This window comes from Seriola lalandi, unplaced genomic scaffold, assembly GCF_002814215.2.
Source record: "Seriola lalandi dorsalis isolate HSWRI2012SDOR001 ecotype SW California unplaced genomic scaffold, Sedor1 jcf7180002054590, whole genome shotgun sequence".
In the NCBI taxonomy this organism is placed as follows: domain Eukaryota; kingdom Metazoa; phylum Chordata; class Actinopteri; order Carangiformes; family Carangidae; genus Seriola; species Seriola lalandi.
In genome coordinates this window covers 62535-68172 of record NW_019525143.1, presented here as the reverse complement: position 1 = coordinate 68172, position 5638 = coordinate 62535, and the positions used below count along the sequence as shown (strand labels likewise).

Here is a 5638-nt window from a genome sequence, read left to right as displayed (position 1 = left end):
ACTGTGAGGACCTAATTTACGACGAAGCGCTCTGCTGTCTCTTTTAACTGCCTGCCTCGACCCCGAAGAGCGCCACACAGTTTAACCTTAATCTGGTTCTTCATCCCAGCACGGCTCCGTGTTTTTAAAGAAGCAGACGTCTGTGTACGCAGGGTTGTATCCTCTCTTCATCCCCCCTCACAGGGTGTCAGAGGTGAAAGCCAAAGGTCAAAGTTCAGCACCGGTCACGGACGAATGATATATATGATATAAAACAGGCTAATACCTCGAGCTTTAGGGTCACGCCCCGTTTCCTCTCCTTCAGTTTCTTGCTTTACAAACTGTGTGAAATCAAGATGTATTTACCTTCGCGTCAGTGGGTTGATGAGATATCTGAGATTATTCAATATCTTAGTTTAGTTTAAGATTTTAGGAAATGCGACTCATTTTTGAAGTAAAGAGTAAGTAAAGAGATGGAGCCAGGAGGGGGTTAGCTTAGCTTAGCTTAAAGACACAAATGGAAACACCTGGGTCCTAGGCCCGAGCCTGGCCCGTATACTTCCACATCTTACAGGAAACCGGAAGATTTTCTGTGTGTGTGCCAGAATTGGTCCAGATGTGGAAGTAGAATCTGACAATCATGCCGTATATTGGCCAGATTCGGGCCGTACAACAGGCCATATACTGGGCCAGAAGAAACACAAGCGTGTGGCCCAAGTATGGGCCGCATTTAGCATCTCTGCAAGGCTGTACTTAGCATGCTAACAGCTCACAGTCACAATGCTAACATGCTAAAATCTCTTATAATGATTACCATCTCAGTTTAGCAGGTTAGCATGGTAACATTTTGCCATTGACATTCCCATCAGCCTCAACTGTAGCCTACTTTGTCTTTAGTGCTAATTAGCTAATGTTAGCATGCTATTACAACAAAATAAAATGGTAAACCTGTTTGATAGTAGCCTACACCTGCTAAACATCATCCTGTCGTTCACGCAGCTTCTGCTACAGTGGCTGATGAATTTGGGTTTTATAGTACAGCATCAGTTGTATGAAAAGAGCTCTATAAATAAAGTTTATTATTATTTTATTTGTTTAATCAGTGAATAAAGTTCTGTCAACATCTCCAGCCTGAATAAATGTTTTTGCTTCATTTATATTTCTGCTAAACAGGGGAAAGTTCAGAAAACGTCCTCAGGAAGGTGTTTGCTGCACAAACAGTGGTGAAAACACACCCACACACACACACACACACACACCCACACACACACACACACACACACCCACACACACACACACACACACACACACACACACACACACACACACTATTTAGAGGAGTATTGCCTTTAAAGTTGCAGCCAGTAGATGGCAAACACATTACACAACACGACAGAAACGTCTATTCATGAAATACAGAGACTGTTTCTTAATTACCATAACATCTACACCCAACACAAGAGACACACACACACACACACACACACAAGAGAAACACACACACACACAAGAGAAACACACCCAACACAAGAGAAACACACACAAACACACACACACCCAACACAAGAGAAACACACACACACCCAACACAAGAGAAACACACACACACACAAGAGAAACACACACACACACACACCCAACACAAGAGAAACACACACACACACACACACAAGAGAAACACAAGAGAAACACACACACACACACACACAAGAGAAACACACACGCACACTAATTTAACCTGTTGTTTCCTCATCACCACTGAGTTACACAAATTGAAGTTGACTGTGTGTGTGTGTGTGTGTGTGTGTGTGTGTGTGTGTGTGTGTGTGTGTGTGTGTACTGGCTGGGTGGGTGCAGGGGTAATGGGTGGGGGTCAGGGTGGAGCCGCCAAGTCTAAGCCGGGACACAGAGAGGGGTTGTTGGGCTGAGAGTCACTGCGGCTCCGCTGCACAATCCGTCCGACCACAACTATGACAACCGTCACAAACACGACGCTCTGCGCCGCCGCGCGGCGAGTGCACGAGCGAGTCTGAGGAGAGAAGATGATAGAGAGGAATTTCCCTCCACAGTTCTCTCTGTTCTGATGGACGTTGATCCCGTGGCAACAAGCCAATACGTCAATCAATCAAGTCCAAATATTCACTGGAGAAGATTCGGCTGTTTCAACAGAGTCCAAATCTTTAAATCAAGAGTCTCAGGAACAGACTTTATCATTTGGTTTCTGCCAGGGGCCCCCGGGTTTAAAGGGCCCCAAATAACCACAGAAACCTAAAATATGATGATCAATACATACATATATAAAATAATGTTTCCATCCTCACTTTTCTCTCTTTATTGAAGAAAGAAGAGAAAAATAGAAGAAAAATACTCCTGAGTTTATATTCACCTTCAGTGTTTCTCACCGCGACACAGGGTTTAACAGACGTGAAGAGTTTCCTCTAATTCCTCTAATTTAGTTTACGTCCATGTTTCCTTGCTGACGCTCTTCTTCTTCTTCGTCACTGCCCTTGTTGGCGCGTTACTGCGCTCGTGCATCATGTAAACGATGCAAATAAAACAGGGACCCACAGAGAAATAAACATCCTCTCTCTAGCTGACGAACTAACGATCCTTTTCATTATCAGTTAAACTTCAGATTATTTTTCTCTCTGAATCATCCGATCGTTTAGTTTTTAAAACGTCACAGTTTCAGAACAAGCAGTGACGTAATCAAACGTCTCGTTCTGTCAAACCAACACTTTAAAACCCAAATATATTCAGTTTATAAAGACGCAAAATAAATAGCAACAGTAAATCCTCTCGAAGCTGTTTGGTCCAAACCACGAATCAATAATCAATTATCAACACAAACATGAAGCTATTGGAATATTGTGCATCCAGAAGTGCAAGGAAAACATGGCCCCCACATCTGGACCCCTGGATCATTAATCCGCCCCCCCACCAGACCAATCATTGGCTCATTGTGCATCAGGATCAACTCCAGCAAAAACAAACTCTGCACAACGTGTCAGCTCTTATTCCTCCAGCAGGACGGCGGCTGTAAACAACACCGGAGCCCAGAACCCGGTCTCTGAAATCCTGGTTCTGGACCAGACCTCAACCCAGACGCACTGACTCCGTCTCCACAGGTTGCACAACTCAACTGCTCCGCTCACACACTCACTGCAAGCCGAGATCCACAGAAACACATCATCATATAATTATAATAATATGATATCATTTGTTGTAATGTTATTTATTTATAAACTAAATGATGCAGCTGCTTTGTTGCTTTGTCATTATCACTATTTTCCCTTCTAATTATAAAGTTTATGGTTGTGGAGGAGGTTCATGATAACTGCTTGTTATTTTACTTTTTCAAATATATTTAAATGTCTTAATTATTGTAGATTGTCTTTTCTGTTTTGATCTGAAGGTTCATCATCTGGTTTATGTTCCTCAGACTAGCAGCTCAGTGTCTGTCAGTTATTGCAATAAATAGGATTTAATCACGTGACACTCTAGTTTTTAAACTTCACATCTTTTAACAGCAACTGACACTGATCTCTGTAACAAGCCACATGTTTATATCTCAAAACCATCAGTAAAATGTCCATCACTTCACTAAGCAACAGTCTGTCCAACACCGGAGAGAAAAGCATCTTAAATCATCTTTAACTTTTCTCTAACGCAGGTTTTTCTGGCTGTAAATGACAGGAACATCAGGACTTTACCTCTCTCTCTCTCTCTCTCTCTCTCTCTCCCTCTCTCTGCGCGCTCTGCTGCGGGGACAGTCTGGACTCTCCGGCGGTCAGGACGCGGACTGAAGCGCGGAACGATTATCGTCAAGGTAAGAGGAGAACAGGCGGTGCGGATGTTTTCCCTCCGCTGTGATCCACCCAGACGTGAGGCAGCGACCTGGCGCCCTCCTCCTCCTCCTTCTCCTCCTCCTCCTCCTCCTCCTCCCCGAGTTTGTGATGAGAGCAGTCTGCGCTCTGCGCACCGCCAAGACGCGCGCAGGTGAAACTTTACGCAAAGAAAAAGAAGAGATTTAACCTCCAGATGGAAAGAGGAGAGTCAGAAGGTAAAAATCACATCACATCACTGCAGTGATCTGCAGTGGGTCTGTAGTGTTTGGGTTGTTGTCTTGTGACACATCTCAGCTGAAGCATCACACCCACTTCATGCAGAGGCTCAAACAAAGGAGGTTACAGCCCCTGTTGCTCAACACGATGACAAACTCCCCCCTGCCTCCTTCCCCCTCTGCTCCATAACACACCATGAGCTGTAGATCTGCTCCACGTCCATCATCACTCTGCACCTGATCAGCCTCTGTCCACCTTTTATGTTTAATGATACACACTTGGTCTTTTAGTACAAGTGTTGCTGAGGGATCAAGAAAAACTAGAACCACCTCCTCGTGGTCGTATCCCTCCTCCACTCAGACTAGTTCCAGGTCACATCCCTGTTTATCCAGAGTCAGAGGGAATACGAACCATCTGTGTGAGATGTCGCAATTACTGTGTGAAGCTGAGGTCACCTTGACCTTTGACCTTTAACCTTCGACCACCAAAATGTAATCAGTTCATCCTCAGTCCAAGTAAACATTTGTGCCAACGAACATTCGCGGCGTCACAGAGACATCGTGTCCACGAGAATGAGACGGACGGACAACCTGAAAAACAAAATGTCGCCAGCGCGGAGGAATAAAAAAGCAGCAGTTTCAACGAGCAGGTTAACTCATCGTTACCTGGGTAACTTTAACTTGAAACTGCGTTAAACTGCGTTTAATGTGAGGAAGGTGCAGCCTCCTCCTCATCATCACTCCACACAGATCTGATGTTTTCCTCTTCACCGGAAGAGACGAGTGACGTTAAGTCACGTGACTCAAGGTGAATAAAAACAAACCCTAACTAACCTGTTGTTCTCAGCACACCTGTGTGTTACACCTGTGTGTTACACCTGTGTGTTACACCTGTATCTGGCTGGTCTCTCTGAGAAGCTGCGAGCTGAACGGGACGAAGCTCTTCCTGTGTTTAATGAGGAACAGTTCCTGGGTGTTGGGTCGGTCTCCTCTCAGACAAACCACATGCTGTGGTGAATGTTTCACAACGTCTTCACCCCAGAATTAATTACACTCATTATTACCCCCTTCCTCCCTCCTCCCCTCCATCCCTCTGTCTCTGTTGTTAAAGCTCATTACAGTGACAGTGTATTAAAGATGAGAGCTCAGAGCCAAACGTCAAACAGCTGAGTCTCATAATAAACAGTTTCTCAGGTTACTGAGGACATCACTGAAACGATTCACATGAACGTCAATAAATCTGCTGAAATCAAACAAACCAGAAACATAATCTGACTTTAAATCTTTTAATATTAACAATAGATCAAATCACTGGGTGTAAAGTGAGAGGAGTCACATGTAGTGATGAAGCCACAGAGAGTTTCTCTTCAGCCTCTTTGTTTTGTCTTTACTGTTGTATACGTTCTTCTTCTGTGTTTTATTAGAAGTGTTGATCCATCAGAAGATATAAAAACCGTCTCAGTGTAGTTTTACATCTCCTCTCTCAGGCTTCTCTCTGCAGCTCTAGTAACAACAGGTCTGTGAGCCAATCAGAAGAGAGGAGGCTCTGAGCCTCTCTTCTGATTGGCTGACTGTTTTCTGAGTGCTCCAATAAAA

The 5638-nt window shown here is 44.2% G+C and overlaps 1 protein-coding gene across 1 annotated transcript in view; it reads right to left on the bottom strand.

Annotated features, from left to right (window-relative positions):
* The window catches only part of hapln1b (hyaluronan and proteoglycan link protein 1b), a 19592-nt gene extending 15751 nt beyond the window's left edge, over nt 1-3841 (bottom strand). Inside the window, exon 1 of the mRNA XM_023419046.2 lies at nt 3693-3841. The gene's annotated coding sequence lies outside the window, so the exon portion shown is untranslated. The remainder of the gene's footprint in view (nt 1-3692) is intronic.
* Between the last annotated feature and the right edge of the window lie 1797 nt (nt 3842-5638).